This window comes from Somniosus microcephalus, chromosome 20, assembly GCF_052327205.1.
Source record: "Somniosus microcephalus isolate GS21.2 chromosome 20, FLI_Smic_1.0, whole genome shotgun sequence".
NCBI classification, from domain to species: domain Eukaryota; kingdom Metazoa; phylum Chordata; class Chondrichthyes; order Squaliformes; family Somniosidae; genus Somniosus; species Somniosus microcephalus.
The window spans coordinates 8,199,410-8,215,045 of NC_141006.1; positions in this window are offsets into that span (position 1 = coordinate 8,199,410).

Below are 15,636 nucleotides of genomic sequence, written 5' to 3' on the forward strand. Positions count from 1 at the left end.
CAGCATGCAGCAAACGACGACGAACTGGGAGACTCTATCCGGCGAATACTGTAGAGATCCGCCGGATCGATCCAGGCAGCGGAACCGTTGCTTCAGGACGCCAATCGTTTGCTCTATGATGTTCCTTGTGGCTTGATGGCTTTCGTTGTATGCCTCCTCCGCAGGGGTCCTGGGCGCGCGGAGCGGGGTCATGAGCCATGTGCACAAAGGGTAGCCCTTGTCCCCGATAAGCCATCCCCTTGGTGGAGGCTGTGCCTCGAACATGTCAGCCACAGTAGTCTGGCGCAGGATAAATGCATCGTGGCTGCTTCCTGGAAAGCGGGCATTGACAGCTAGGATGCGCTGCCTGTGGTCACACACCAGCTGTACATTGAGGGAATGGTAGCCCTTCCGGTTGCGGTATTCCTCGGCATTGTCGATAGGTGCCCGCATAGCCACATGCGTGCAGTCAATGGCGCCCTGCACCATGGGGAAGTCGGCGATCCTGGCAAATCCGACTGCACGCTGCTCCTGCCTCTCTAGGGTCATGAGGAAGGAGATGAATTGGTGTCTCCTTGCGAAAAGGGCATCGGTGACCTGCCGGATGCAGCGATGCACGGTGAACTGGGAGATGTTCGCTATGTCCCCAGCAGCGGCTTGGAAGGAGCCGCTTGCATAAAAGTTCAGAGCCACCGTGACCTTCACTTCCACCGACAGAGACGTCCTGCACACCAGCTGTGGACGCAGATCTCTGTGAAGCAGCTGGCAGATCTCTGCAACCACCTCCCTTCTGAAGCGCAGCCTCTTAACACAATGCACGGCAGTCATGGTGAGATAGGACACCTGCTGCCGGTATTCCCTGAGTGGGTAAGGCCTACGTTGCCGACGCCTGATGGCCCCTCTGCATCTAGGTATGGCTGGCCCTCTCACACAGCGTCTGCGAGCCCTTCGCACATAATGCTGGAACTGAGGGTTGGAACCCCATGCAGCCCCCATAATAAACTTGCAAACAGTGAAATCAGAAAGAGTCAAATTTCCAAGCTCTGGCCAGAAGCCAAAAATACCTCTCCTATGTTGTCCCAAATCAGTAAGGTCTGTTCCTTGGTCTCTGTCCAGAAATCCAAAGCACTAAGGTAATTGCAGCAAAATGGCTGGCCTTTATAGTTCAGTGTAAGTGCCCTTTAATTAGCGCTCCCCGAGGCCCGCAGGGCCTCTGCTGCGTTCCACTTCACAGTTCTTAACAGCGCCACGCCCACATTGGGCGGGCGCCACTGAATTTCCGGTTTGGGGCGCACAAACAGCGTTGCACGACGAAATGACGTCATAAGCTGCGCGCGCAGCTGAGCGGGCGCAAACACTTTGCGCCAGCGCTAAATGTCAACTGAAGTTGGGCGTTGACGCAGACCGGCCTGCGCCCGGGCGCTCAGTGCCTAGCGCTGGAAATCTACCCCTCTTATGGCGTTAACGGCTGGCGAACACAACTGAATTTCTAGGCCCAAGCCTTTTAAAATCTTGCAGGCTTTTGGTCACGAGGTGCGGACGCCATCTTTTGGGTACCCTTTTATTAATAACCTTGGGGGAATGTGGGAATTTTGCGACTCTTACAGCGGGTGTAAGATAGGCCTACACCACCCCCCAAACCCCACCTCCCCATCAGAAAATGGTAGAACAAGAAACACGGGCCAATATCCAAGCACAGCCTGGTTGCACCTCATTTTCCAGTCCTCAGTCGGGCGACCGTCAGATGGGACGATCAACCCTAGGTGTGCCTGGCCTGACCTGAAGCTGCCTGGATTTGCAGGTTCTGGTCATTAGTACGGCTGGAGCTGCCCCTGGTGTAGGCTCGGACCCGCTGCAGGACATTGCGCCTCGGAGCGGGGGTACAGTACAACGGCTGCTGCAGCCCCCAGCAGCAGGAATGGCTCCTGGCTGCTGGATGCCATCCAAATTCAGCAACCAAAGGGCTCCAGGCCTGACAATCCATGGAGTTTTCCTTACCTTGCTCATTGGTGGAGGGGGCAATGCACAAGGCCACATGCCAACGTTTTCTGGTGCCCTGCAGGAATTGAAGGAAACTGAGGTGCGGGTGAGGAAAGCCCCTCCCGGCTCATTACTGTGCCTGCTCATTGCCTGTCGTAGGTGCAGGTACTCCCCACCCCCCCTTGGAGAAGTCCCAGGAATCCCAGGGGCAACGCAACTGGAGCCAGCAGCAGGGTCTCTGTCACTCTTCACTCTCCTTTGTGCCTGGGAGTCAAGCTTTCTCCAGGTATAACGGGGATTGTTAAATCTGTGAGTTGTTCAAGTAATTAATACTCAGACTTAATCAGTAACAATAAAATAGGTCTTTACTGGTTGGAGGTAGGAACTATACGTAGGTCTTTACTTCATGCCCACAGGCGGGAACTGAGGGGGATCAGTACCCACAGTACTATTTATACCCCTATGGCCAGGAGTGGTACTGCGTATCACTACGCCCAACAAGTAGTGCAGTCCTGTCCATAGGTTCAAAGTAGCACACATATTACATACACAACATTCCTCCCTTCCTAGCTTTACAGTCATCTCCCCATTTAACATAACGTAATAACATATATACATATATAACTTCAGGTTTACATAACAGAATAACATAGATACATAGATAACTTCATGTCAAAACAGATCACAGATTCAGTCTCTGCGGAAAACAGTTCACAGATTCAATCTCTGTGGTGGAGTCGGTTCACGTTGCTGGAGTGACTCATTCAATAGTCCTTCCATGGATTTAACAGTTTGAACTTCCGAACTGAATTGGCTCCGTTCGGAGGGACCACGTGTGTGATCTGGTAGAGGTAATAATGGTTCAGATGGGTCATCTTCTGTTTCGACTTTTCCTTTTTTTTTGCTTCTTGGAGACTCTCTGGGCTCCACTGTCAGCTGCCAGCTGCATGCGCAGTTCCTCCTTCTCTCCCTCCTTTTTCCGTAGTAGAGCCACCTTCTCCCGATGTTCCGTAGACTTTCGGTGCTCCTCCATGATTTCTGTATGGTGGGAGTCGAAGTTACAAGTTGGGCAGGACAGGACATAGTAATATTCGGTGTCGTCCTGATCTAGGCCAGCGAGAGGGTCTTCTATTTCCTCCATACCCAGCTGGGCGTTAGCCAGCTTTTGTTCCAAGTCCAGACATCTTTCCTGAAGAGACTTCTTCATGCGTACCTCTTCATCCAGCTTTTTCTGGGCTTTCAGCAAGTCGTTTACTAATGACCTCATTTGAGATTTTACTACTTCAACTTCTTTTGGAGATTGATTGATCGGACTATTCAATCCCTCTACCGGAGCAGCTGTTTCAGCGGTCTGTTGTTCTACGTTGACGTGAGTCAGCGTACTTTTGGCATCCAAGGGCTGCTCTGTTGCAGTCATCTCAGTCTGTGTTGCCACCTCAGCTCTTCCAATAACCTTTGAGAGCTCCGAACCCCTTTCGTTTGAATATTGAAGTTCGTGTTCAAGTTTTTCCCATTTCAGAGTCCTGTCCTTCAGCATATGCAGGAGTTGGCTGACCGTTAACTCCTCTGACGTCAGACGTTTTGTGTGCTCCTGCTCCATTTTCTCCATCAGCTGCTTCTGTTGTCTTTCCAGATTCTCCAACTCTATATCAAAGAACTCTTTCGTTGCATTCAACTCTTGCTCACAACGGCGAAGCATTTGTTCTAATTGCTGTTGTAGTTTGAAATGGAGTTGAGTTCGAGCCCGGTGTCCCTCAGAAATGGGCACATCAGTAGACTTGCCAGACTCAGAATCCACAGTTAAACTATGTTGTTGTTGCTCAGTGGAATTCTGTGCTGAAACTTTGTCTTTTGCACCTGAGTTGGGCTTACCATCATCCGTTCCAGAGTCTGGGCCGACTATCTTCACCGAGTTCTCACTCGTTATTGTTTGTAGGAAATGCCAGTCCATATTCATTTTCCTAATCCACTCCCGTCCTAGTAGTGGAGAACCTCCTTCAGATATCACATATAAGTCCATTATTTGACTGTCTTCGCCCTTGTGGACCACTGCAACCTCTATTTTCCCGATGGGGTACACTCTTTGCCCCGTGTATGTTTTCAATATAATCCCCGTATCCTGTAGGGGAATATGTTGGAATAACTTTCCGTAATCTTTCTTATTTATGACCGTCAATGCCGATCCAGTGTCCAATTCCAGTTTTACTTGGACTCCTTCTATCTGAAGAGTGACCCAAATTGTCTGGAGGTCTGCACCCTTACCAGCGTTGAGTACTCTTAAGCTAGCCAGTTCATTACAGCTTAAGCTAGCCAGTTCATTACTGCTAGCGTCTGAATCGGACTCCTGTTCGGTCACCTTGTGTACCTTTGCGTATTTTCCTTGCGGTGACTTCTTGTTGCTGGTCTTCTTCCCTGACCTGCATACTCTAGCTATATGTCCAAGCCTACCACAAGTTCTACATTCTTGGTTTTTAAACCAACACTGGTTCTGATCATGCGTTGTCTTTCCACAACGATAACATTTGCCAGAACTCACACCCAATTTGTGTGCACTGAGCTCCGGTGACCGTAGCTGCATTACTGCCGTGCCTCTCGCTGCGGCTTCGTGTGCTGCTGCCATAGTGACCGCCTTCTGAAGCGTCAGCTCATTCTCCTCGAGCAGTCGCTTTTGTGTATCCTGTTTAAATAAACCACACACAAATTTGTCTCGAAGTGCCTCTGTCAGTCCCGTTCCAAACTGGCAATATTTCGCTAATTTACGCAATTCCAGCAAATAATCAGCATTGCTTTCATGCTGTAGCTGCCTTCTGTCGTAAAATTTAAATCGTTCCGCTAGCATCAGCGGCGTGGGGTTTAGATGATCTTTCAGGACAGTAACAATCTCATCGAACGTCTTATCCGCCGGTTCATCTGGTGATAACAGGTGTTTCAATTGCCCGTATGTCTTCGCACCCATTAAATTTAATAATGTTAGAGCTTTATCTTGGTCACGAATTTTATTGGCCTTACAATAATTTTTTACTCTTTCAACATATATGGCCCAATCTTCGAGGTCACTATCAAAGGTGCTAATATTCCCGTGTTTAGGCATTGTAGATTTGCAATTTCTCAGATTTTTTTTTTTTTTTACTGCTATCCAAGATGGCGGCTTCCCGCTCTTGCCGTCGTCCTCCGCCCACAAAATGGCGGTTTTCCCGCGCTTGGCGGTCTTCACCCGTCCCCCAATGCCGTCTCCCTTCAGCCCCCGAGTGCGGCCCTTATCTTCGCCGCGATCACCCGAGTGTGGCCCTTATCAGCGGATGCGATCGCTGGATCGCGAAGCGGCTCTCGGCTCTTTTCAGGAGATGCGATCGCTCTGTTGAAACGCCTCCCGCTCGAAGCGGCTCTCGCGCCCTATTCCTCCAGCTCCCCCAGCCCCGTTCGTGCGGCCAACGCGATCAACTGCCTGTCGCGTCGCTGCCCGGCTCAGACAACGGCTTACCCACCACCAAGCTGGAGAAGAAGCTGACGGTCGCCGATGGAGGCTCCGAGGTCAGGATGTCTTCCAGTGGGGTGGAGAGGGTGGAAACCTCTCTGCAACGTCCTGGCTGTGGACGAAGCTGCCGTGGAGTGACTGCCGCAGGGTCCGAATCAGACTCGTCGCCAGTGTTAAATCTGTGAGTTGTTCAAGTAATTAATACTCAGACTTAATCAGTAACAATAAAACAGGTCTTTACTGGTTGGAGGTAGGGACTATACGTAGGTCTTTACTTCATGCCCACAGGCGGGAACTGAGGGGGATCAGTACCCACAGTACTATTTATACCCCTATGGCCAGGAGTGGTACTGCGTATCACTACGCCCAACAAGTAGTGCAGTCCTGTCCATAGGTTCAAAGTAGCACACATATTACATACACAACAGGGATGAGTATCAGGCTTTCCTTCATGTCCTAAAGCCACCTGGCCTCCTCGCAGACACCTTGACGGAGGGGGCTCTTCCCTCCATTCCAACCATGGCTTGTGCTCCCAGAGTTAAAGTGACTGCCAATATAGGGCTGCCAACTCTGCTTGGTATTCTGAGAGGTTTCATCACGTGACCGCCCCACCCCCCCCACACTTCAACCATTGGTCGCCCAACACGTCCCTCCTCACACAGCCCCGCCCTCCTGCGCCCATTGTAAAGAGCACAGACTCTTCGTCACCCGCTTGTTCAAAGAAAATGAAATAAAACACATCATTTCTTTTAATGCCCCTGTGATTTCTTTTCTCCCTAGTTACTGGCAGCAGTGTCCGGGAGATCGATCTTCCATTCCTGGAGACTCCAGGACAATCCTGGAGGGTTGTCGACCCTGGTCCTGAACCCAGATACAGGAAACTCTTTTTTATCCGGCACCGACGGGACCAGCGTGGTGCCAGTTGATCAAAAAGTCCAGATTACAGAGAGGTATAGTAAAAGGTACGAGAGCCCCATACACGGCCACAGAGCCAGGCGTCCCTGTTGCATGGCAACAGGTGCAGGAATCCCAGTTACACGGCCACAGATCCAGGGACCCCGGTTACACGGCCACAAATATGAAGTAAAACTTACCTGAACCTACTCCTGAATTTTGCCGGTTAAGAGAGCTTTCCGGTTATTTAGGTGCCGGTAAAAAGAAAGTTTTCTGTATTACAATAAGTGACTGGAGCCTCCGATTGGCCACAGAGCAGGCTGGCGGAGAGGAGGATCCAGGACCTGTGACCAGTGACGCATGGTCAGGTTTTAAGAAGGTCCACGAGCATTGCGATGAATCAAATGTTTATTTGCTTGTGCGATTCAAAAGCTTCTCGCGGATCCCCCTGTAATTTACTGATTAGGGCTCAGGGCTCTGTGCTGGTAAACAATTCAGAGAGGGGTCAGAGCAGGTGACCGGGGAAAGGCTCAGTGGGGAAGTCGCACAGCCCATCTCAATGCCATGATGGGGTGGGTGGTGCACGTGGGAGGGTGAAGGCTGTTGGCCGGATCGGTCTGAGATTTACTGCTTTCAGTTATCTTTGGCCTGTTGGACTGAGTCACGTGCGATGAGGAATAGCTGATGAGGAGATAAGAACCTGCTAGAATATTCTGCTACGTTCCTGTATTTTCTTTGTATAAAAATAAATCTGATCTCTGCCTCCGAAATCTGCAGCTGTGACAACACAAGGAGCAAGACACCCACCAGAGCAGCAACCACTTGTCCAAGAACTCAGTCAAGCTTTGTTCCCACGACTCCCCCACCCCCAAACTGTGGATCATTCTCCTTTCATTCAATCCCCTCCGAATCTCTCCCAGTGGAACCTTCCCCAGGGGCTGAACTTTCCTAAATGCTCTTGGGCTGACTCTTGTACAGTGCAGTTGGTAAAAGTGCATTGAAGCATCAGCGACTCCAGACTCGTCATCTCATCAAGCTGCACCCTACCTCATGTGTTCACCAGCCTGCTGCCTGACCAAGCTATTGTACTCTCTGTCGTACAGTCCTTTACACAACCTTAAGTGTGACAGCATCATTATTCCTCTAATTGAGAGACGCTCATGTTTGGGAGCAATCAAATTCCGATCTGAAGATTCATTGATTCATATTAACTATTTGGCTCAGAACTTTAGTTGCGTTAGGATCGCAGGACTTTCTAGACAAAAACAGATCCTTCTAGTTCACCTTCTACCATCCTGGTAGCCGCATGGTTGTGGAAATCTGGAACTCGCTCCTGAAAAAGCTGTTGAGGCTGGGGGTCAATTGAAAATTTATAAATTGAGATTGATAGATTTTTGTTCGGTAAGGGTATTAAAGGATATGGAGCCAAGGCAGGTAAATTGAGTTAAGATACAGATCAGCCATGATCTAATTGAATGGTGGAAAAGGCTTGTGGGGCTAAATGAGCTACTCCTGTTCCTATGACACAACGATAATGGATTTGTTGACCATTCAAGGCTGAGACAGACAGATTTTTTGGGGGAAAATTGAGGTGCTGGCAGGCGGCCAGCAACAAAAATGGCTGCCCGGCACCTCGCCTTTAATTATCGCTGCCCTAGCCGCAGTTAGGCCCCCCTGACCCCATCGGACATAGCATCTGGCGGTAAGTCAGGGGACGCTACCGAAGATTGTGGCCGGGGCGCTGCGCACGGTGATGACATCATCACCGGCGGTGCAGTGCTGTGGGGTGCTAATGGTTACTGCCGCCGCTAACCTCCCGCTGAATTTCGTGGGAGGCGTCGGCGGCGCCGCACACGGGCGCTAGTTGCTTTGCGCCCTCTTAGGGCGCTAACGGGAGGCGCAAAGCAATCAAACCTCTCCCCCTTGGACTCTCTGGGAATCAAGGGGATCGGGCAAGAAAGTGGTGTTGAGGTTGAAGATCAGATATGATCTTATTGAATGGCGGAGCAGGCTCGAGCAGTCGTATGGCCTACTCCTGATTCTATTTCTTATTGTAAGGGGGGCATCTATTAACTGGTTTATGGTAATTTACCTGGCCAGCAGCCTTTGCCTCTGAGCTCTGGCCAATTCCAATCTTTTACCTGGTTTACGGTAATTCACCTGGTCAGCAGTCTTTTTGCTGCTGCACTCTAAACCAATTTACAAACAGCGGTTTCGAATCACTACCCCTCCTTCAGTTCTGAGTGGAGGAACTTATAATTAATGATATTAAAACGGACAAGTGGTTTGGATGAGAGAAAAATCAAGTTTTATTACCTAAATAAACTACAATCAAAAGAATAAACTATACCACACGAACACAGTAATTACAGTAAAACTATACAACAGGGGGTTGCAGACGGCAAAAACGAGGGATAAAATGACTACAATGTTATTTAAACAATCTTAGCAATTCCCTTAAATCACCACCCCAAACTCCTGCTAGGTTGTCTTGTTGAGGAGTCAGAACACCCTGCTCACCTGTGGTCCAGCGAAGTAAAAAGAGAGTGATAGCTTCTCAGCAGCTATCTTATATACCTGGTGAGCCCCTGCCGTTCTGCCCTGCCAGGGCTGTGTGCAAAATTCCCACCCAAAGGTTCCAATACACAAGAGAAAGCTGTGATTGGCTAACTCAGAGTGGTTGGACTGGGTTAATGTGTCTTCCGGAGCTTCCTGGGCTGAAACAAAAGGGAGATACAACTGCTCTATTGTCCAGAATGCTAGGTGATTTAGACCCATTCAATTCTTAAACGGTTCCCATTCAAGATCCAAAAGTTTCTTCTGCAGTTTAGATGTATCCACTCGATATACAAACAAATGCTAATAGCATTCAATTACTTTGTAAACAAAGCATTGTCCTTTGTCTTCGGCCATGTGGTGACAGCCATTTTTATCCCTGGAAATTTAAAAGCACAACGCCCAGGGATGCTTTAATCAAAAAAAAATAATATTCAGAACTGTAAATTATTGAGAATTCTTACATTATTTTCTTATATTCATAGTCATCAATCTCTGTCAAATAGCCTCCAACAGACCCAGACACGAGGTGAGGAAACCCCCAGTGGTGGAGAGCTATGTGAACCAGAGATCCACAGTCACCTGTTCCTCCCGAGCTCGCTACACTCACCACACCTCATGACTCAAATTACTCAGATTTGTTATCTAATTTGTAGTTTAATAAATCAACACTAACTGTGGAACTATTAGATCGGGGGAGGGGTGTCGATCGGGCAAGGGGTGTCGAACGGGCAAGGGGTGTCAATCGGGCGAGGGGTGTCGATCGGGCGAGGGGTGTCGATCGGGCGAGGGGTGTCGATCGGGCGAGGGGTGTCGATCGGGTGAGGGTGTCGATCGGGCGAGGGTGTCGATCGGGCGAGGGGTGTCGTTCGGGCGAGGGGTGTCGATCGGGCGAGGGGTGTCGATCGGGCGAGGGGTGTCGATCGGGCGAGGGTGTCGATCGGGCGAGGGTGTCGATCGGGCGAGGGGTGTCGATCAGGTGAGGGGTGTCGATCGGGCGAGGGGTGTCGATCAGGTGAGGGGTGTCGATCGGGCGAGGGGTGTCGATCAGGTGAGAGGTGTCGATCGGGCGAGGGGTGTCGATCGGGCGAGGTGTGTCGATCGGGCGAGGGGTGTCGATCAGGTGAGAGGTGTCGATCGGGCGAGGGGTGTCGAACGGGCAAGGGGTGTCGATCGGGCGAGGGCTGTCGATCGGGCGAGGGGTGTCGATCGGGCAAGGGGTGTCGATCGGGCGATGGGTGTCGATCGGGCGAGGGTGTCGATCAGGTGAGAGGTGTCGATCGGGCGAGGGGTGTCGATCGGGCAAGGGGTGTCGATCGGGCGAGGGGTGTCGATCGGGCGAGGGGTGTCGATCGGGCGAGGGGTGTCGATCGGGCGAGGGGTGTCAATCGGGCAAGGGGTGTCGATCGGGCAAGGGGTGTCGATCAGGTGAGAGGTGTCGATCGGGCGAGGGGTGTCGAACGGGCAAGGGGTGTCGATCGGGCGAGGGGTGTCGATCGGGCAAGGGGTGTCGAACGGGCAAGGGGTGTCGATCGGGCGAGGGTGTCGATCTGGTGAGAGGTGTCGATTGGGCGAGGGGTGTCGATCGGGCAAGGGGTGTCGATCGGGCAAGGGGTGTCGATCGGGCGAGGGGTGTCGATCGGGCAAGGGGTGTCGAACGGGCAAGGGGTGTCGATCGGGCGAGGGGTGTTGATCGGGCGAGGGGTGTCGATCGGGCGAGGGGTGTCAATCGGGCGAGGGTGTCGATCGGGCGAGGGGTGTTGATCGGGCGAGGGGTGTTGATCGGGCAAGGGGTGTCGAATGGGCGAGGGTGTCGATCAGGTGAGAGGTGTCGATCAGGCGAGGGTGTCGATCAGGTGAGGGGTGTCGATCGGGCAAGGGGTGTCGATCGGGCGAGGGGTGTCGATCGGGCAAGGGGTGTCGATCGGGCGAGGGTGTCGATCGGGCAAGGGGTGTCGAACGGGCGAGGGGTGTCGATCGGGCGAGGGGTGTCGATCGGGTGAGGGGTGTCGATCAGGTGAGAGGTGTCGATCGGGCGAGGGGTGTCAATCGGGTGAGGGGTGTCGATGGGGCGAGGGTGTCGATCGGGCGAGGGTGTCGATCGGGCGAGGGGTGTCAATCGGGTGAGGGGTGTCGATGGGGCGAGGGTGTCGATCGGGCGAGGGTGTCGATCGGGCGAGGGTGTCGATCGGGCGAGGGGTGTCAATCGGGTGAGGGGTGTCGATGGGACGAGGGGTGTCGATCGGGCGAGGGGTGTCGATCAGGCGAGGGTGTCGATCGGGCGAGGGGTGTCGATCGGGCGAGGGTGTCGATCAGGCAAGGGTGTCGATCGGGCAAGGGGTGTCGAACGGGCAAGGGGTGTCGATGGGGTGAGGGGTGTCGATGGGGCGAGGGTGTCGATCGGGCGAGGGTGTCGATCGGGCGAGGGGTGTCGATCGGGCGAGGGGTGTCGATCGGGTGAGGGGTGTCGATCGGGCGAGGGGTGTCGATCGGGCGAGGGGTGTCAATCGGGCGAGGGTGTCGATCGGGCGAGGGTGTCGATCGGGCGAGGGGTGTCGATCGGGCGATGGGTGTCGATCGGGCGAGGGTGTCGATCAGGTGAGGGGTGTCGATCGGGCGAGGGTGTCGATCGGGCTAGGGGTGTCGATCGGGCGAGGGGTGTCGATCGGGCGAGGGGTGTCGATCGGGCGAGGGGTGTCGATCGGGCGAGGGGTGTCGATCGGGCGAGGGGTGTCGATCGGGCGATGAGTGTCGATTGGGCGAGGGGTGTCGATCGGGCGAGGGTGTCGATCAGGCGAGGGTGTCGATCGGGCAAGGGGTGTCGAACGGGCAAGGGGTGTCGATGGGGCGAGGGGTGTCGATGGGGCGAGGGTGTCGATCGGGCGAGGGTGTCGATCGGGCGAGGGGTGTCGATCGGGCGAGGGGTGTCGATCGGGCGATGGGTGTCGATCGGGCGAGGGTGTCGATCGGGCGAGGGTGTCGATCGGGCGAGGAGTGTCGATCGGGCGAGGGTGTCGATCAGGTGAGGGGTGTCGATCGGGCGAGGGGTGTCGATCGGGCGAGGGTGTCGATCGGGCGATGGGTGTCGATTGGGCGAGGGTGTCGATCGGGCGATGGGTGTCGATCGGGCGAGGGTGTCGATCGGGCGAGGGTGTCGATCGGGCGAGGGGTGTCGATCAGGTGAGGGGTGTCGATCGGGCGAGGGGTGTCGATCAGGTGAGGGGTGTCGATCGGGCGAGGGGTGTCGATCGGGCGAGGGGTGTCAATCGGGTGAGGGGTGTCGATGGGGCGAGGGTGTCGATCGGGCGAGGGTGTCGATCGGGCGAGGGTGTCGATCGTGCGAGGGGTGTCAATCGGGTGAGGGGTGTCGATGGGGCGAGGGGTGTCGATCGGGCGAGGGGTGTCGATCAGGCGAGGGTGTCGATCGGGCGAGGGGTGTCGATCGGGTGAGGGTGTCGATGAGGCAAGGGTGTCGATCGGGCAAGGGGTGTCGAACGGGCAAGGGGTGTCGATGGGGCGAGGGGTGTCGATGGGGCGAGGGTGTCGATCGGGCAAGGGGTGTCGAACGGGCAAGGGGTGTCGATGGGGCGAGGGGTGTCGATGGGGCGAGGGTGTCGATCGGGCGAGGGTGTCGATCGGGCGAGGGTGTCGATCGGGCGAGGGTGTCGATCGGGCGATGGGTGTCGATTGGGTGAGGGTGTCGATCGGGCGATGGGTGTCGATCGGGCGAGGGGTGTCGATCGGGCGATGGGTGTCGATCGGGCGAGGGTGTCGATCAGGTGAGGGGTGTCGATCGGGCGAGGGTGTCGATCAGGCGAGGGTGTCGATCGGGCGAGGGGTGTCGATCGGGCGAGGGTGTCGATCAGGCAAGGGTGTCGATCGGGCAAGGGGTGTCGAACGGGCAAGGGGTGTCGATGGGGTGAGGGGTGTCGATGGGGCGAGGGTGTCGATCGGGCGATGGTGTCGATCGGGCGAGGGGTGTCGATCGGGCGAGGGGTGTCGATCGGGTGAGGGGTGTCGATCGGGCGAGGGGTGTCGATCGGGCAAGGGGTGTCGAACGGGCAAGGGGTGTCGATCGGGCGAGGGTGTCGATCTGGTGAGAGGTGTCGATCGGGCGAGGGGTGTCGATCGGGCAAGGGGTGTCGATCGGGCAAGGGGTGTCGATCGGGCGAGGGGTGTCGATCGGGCAAGGGGTGTCGAACGGGCAAGGGGTGTCGATCGGGCGAGGGGTGTTGATCGGGCGAGGGGTGTCGATCGGGCGAGGGGTGTCAATCGGGCGAGGGTGTCGATCGGGCGAGGGGTGTTGATCGGGCGAGGGGTGTTGATCGGGCAAGGGGTGTCGAATGGGCGAGGGTGTCGATCAGGTGAGAGGTGTCGATCAGGCGAGGGTGTCGATCAGGTGAGGGGTGTCGATCGGGCAAGGGGTGTCGATCGGGCGAGGGGTGTCGATCGGGCAAGGGGTGTCGATCGGGCGAGGGTGTCGATCGGGCAAGGGGTGTCGAACGGGCGAGGGGTGTCGATCGGGCGAGGGGTGTCGATCGGGTGAGGGGTGTCGATCAGGTGAGAGGTGTCGATCGGGCGAGGGGTGTCAATTGGGTGAGGGGTGTCGATGGGGCGAGGGTGTCGATCGGGCGAGGGTGTCGATCGGGCGAGGGGTGTCAATCGGGTGAGGGGTGTCGATGGGGCGAGGGTGTCGATCGGGCGAGGGTGTCGATCGGGCGAGGGTGTCGATCGGGCGAGGGGTGTCAATCGGGTGAGGGGTGTCGATGGGGCGAGGGGTGTCGATCGGGCGAGGGGTGTCGATCAGGCGAGGGTGTCGATCGGGCGAGGGGTGTCGATCGGGCGAGGGTGTCGATCAGGCAAGGGTGTCGATCGGGCAAGGGGTGTCGAACGGGCAAGGGGTGTCGATGGGGCGAGGGGTGTCGATGGGGCGAGGGTGTCGATCGGGCGAGGGTGTCGATCGGGCGAGGGGTGTCGATCGGGCGAGGGGTGTCGATCGGGTGAGGGGTGTCGATCGGGCGATGGGTGTCGATCGGGCGAGGGGTGTCAATCGGGCGAGGGTGTCGATCGGGCGAGGGTGTCGATCGGGCGAGGGGTGTCGATCGGGCGATGGGTGTCGATCGGGCGAGGGTGTCGATCAGGTGAGGGGTGTCGATCGGGCGAGGGTGTCGATCGGGCAAGGGGTGTCGATCGGGCGAGGGGTGTCGATCGGGCGAGGGGTGTCGATCGGGCGAGGGGTGTCGATCGGGCGATGAGTGTCGATTGGGCGAGGGGTGTCGATCGGGCGAGGGTGTCGATCAGGCGAGGGTGTCGATCGGGCAAGGGGTGTCGAACGGGCAAGGGGTGTCGATGGGGCGAGGGGTGTCGATGGGGCGAGGGTGTCGATCGGGCGAGGGTGTCGATCGGGCGAGGGGTGTCGATCGGGCGAGGGGTGTCGATCGAGCGATGGGTGTCGATCGGGCGAGGGTGTTGATCGGGCGAGGGTGTCGATCGGGCGAGGAGTGTCGATCGGGCGAGGGTGTCGATCAGGTGAGGGGTGTCGATCGGGCGAGGGGTGTCGATCGGGCAAGGGTGTCGATCGGGCGATGGGTGTCGATTGGGCGAGGGTGTCGATCGGGCGATGGGTGTCGATCGGGCGAGGGTGTCGATCGGGCGAGGGTGTCGATCGGGCGAGGGGTGTCGATCAGGTGAGGGGTGTCGATCGGGCGAGGGGTGTCGATCAGGTGAGGGGTGTCGATCGGGCGAGGGGTGTCGATCGGGCGAGGGGTGTCAATCGGGTGAGGGGTGTCGATGGGGCGAGGGTGTCGATCGGGCGAGGGTGTCGATCGGGCGAGGGTGTCGATCGTGCGAGGGGTGTCAATCGGGTGAGGGGTGTCGATGGGGCGAGGGGTGTCGATCGGGCGAGGGGTGTCGATCAGGCGAGGGTGTCGATCGGGCGAGGGGTGTCGATCGGGCGAGGGTGTCGATGAGGCAAGGGTGTCGATCGGGCAAGGGGTGTCGAACGGGCAAGGGGTGTCGATGGGGCGAGGGGTGTCGATGGGGCGAGGGTGTCGATCGGGCAAGGGGTGTCGAACGGGCAAGGGGTGTCGATGGGGCGAGGGGTGTCGATGGGGCGAGGGTGTCGATCGGGCGAGGGTGTCGATCGGGCGAGGGTGTCGATCGGGCGAGGGTGTCGATCGGGCGATGGGTGTCGATTGGGTGAGGGTGTCGATCGGGCGATGGGTGTCGATCGGGCGAGGGGTATCGATCGGGCGATGGGTGTCGATCGGGCGAGGGTGTCGATCAGGTGAGGGGTGTCGATCGGGCGAGGGTGTCGATCAGGCGAGGGTGTCGATCGGGCGAGGGGTGTCGATCGGGCGAGGGTGTCGATCAGGCAAGGGTGTCGATCGGGCAAGGGGTGTCGAACGGGCAAGGGGTGTCGATGGGGCGAGGGGTGTCGATGGGGCGAGGGTGTCGATCGGGCGAGGGTGTCGATCGGGCGAGGGGTGTCGATCGGGCGAGGGGTGTCGATCGGGCGAGGGTGTCGATCGGGCGAGGGTGTCGATCGGGCGAGGGGTGTCGATCAGGTGAGGGGTGTCGATCGGGCGAGGGGTGTCGATCAGGTGAGGGGTGTCGATCGGGCGAGGGGTGTCGATCAGGTGAGAGGTGTCGATCGGGCGAGGGGTGTCGATCGGGCGAGGTGTGTCGATCGGGCGAGGGGTGTCGATCAGGTGAGAGGTGTCGATCGGGCGAGGGGTGTCGAACGGGCAAGG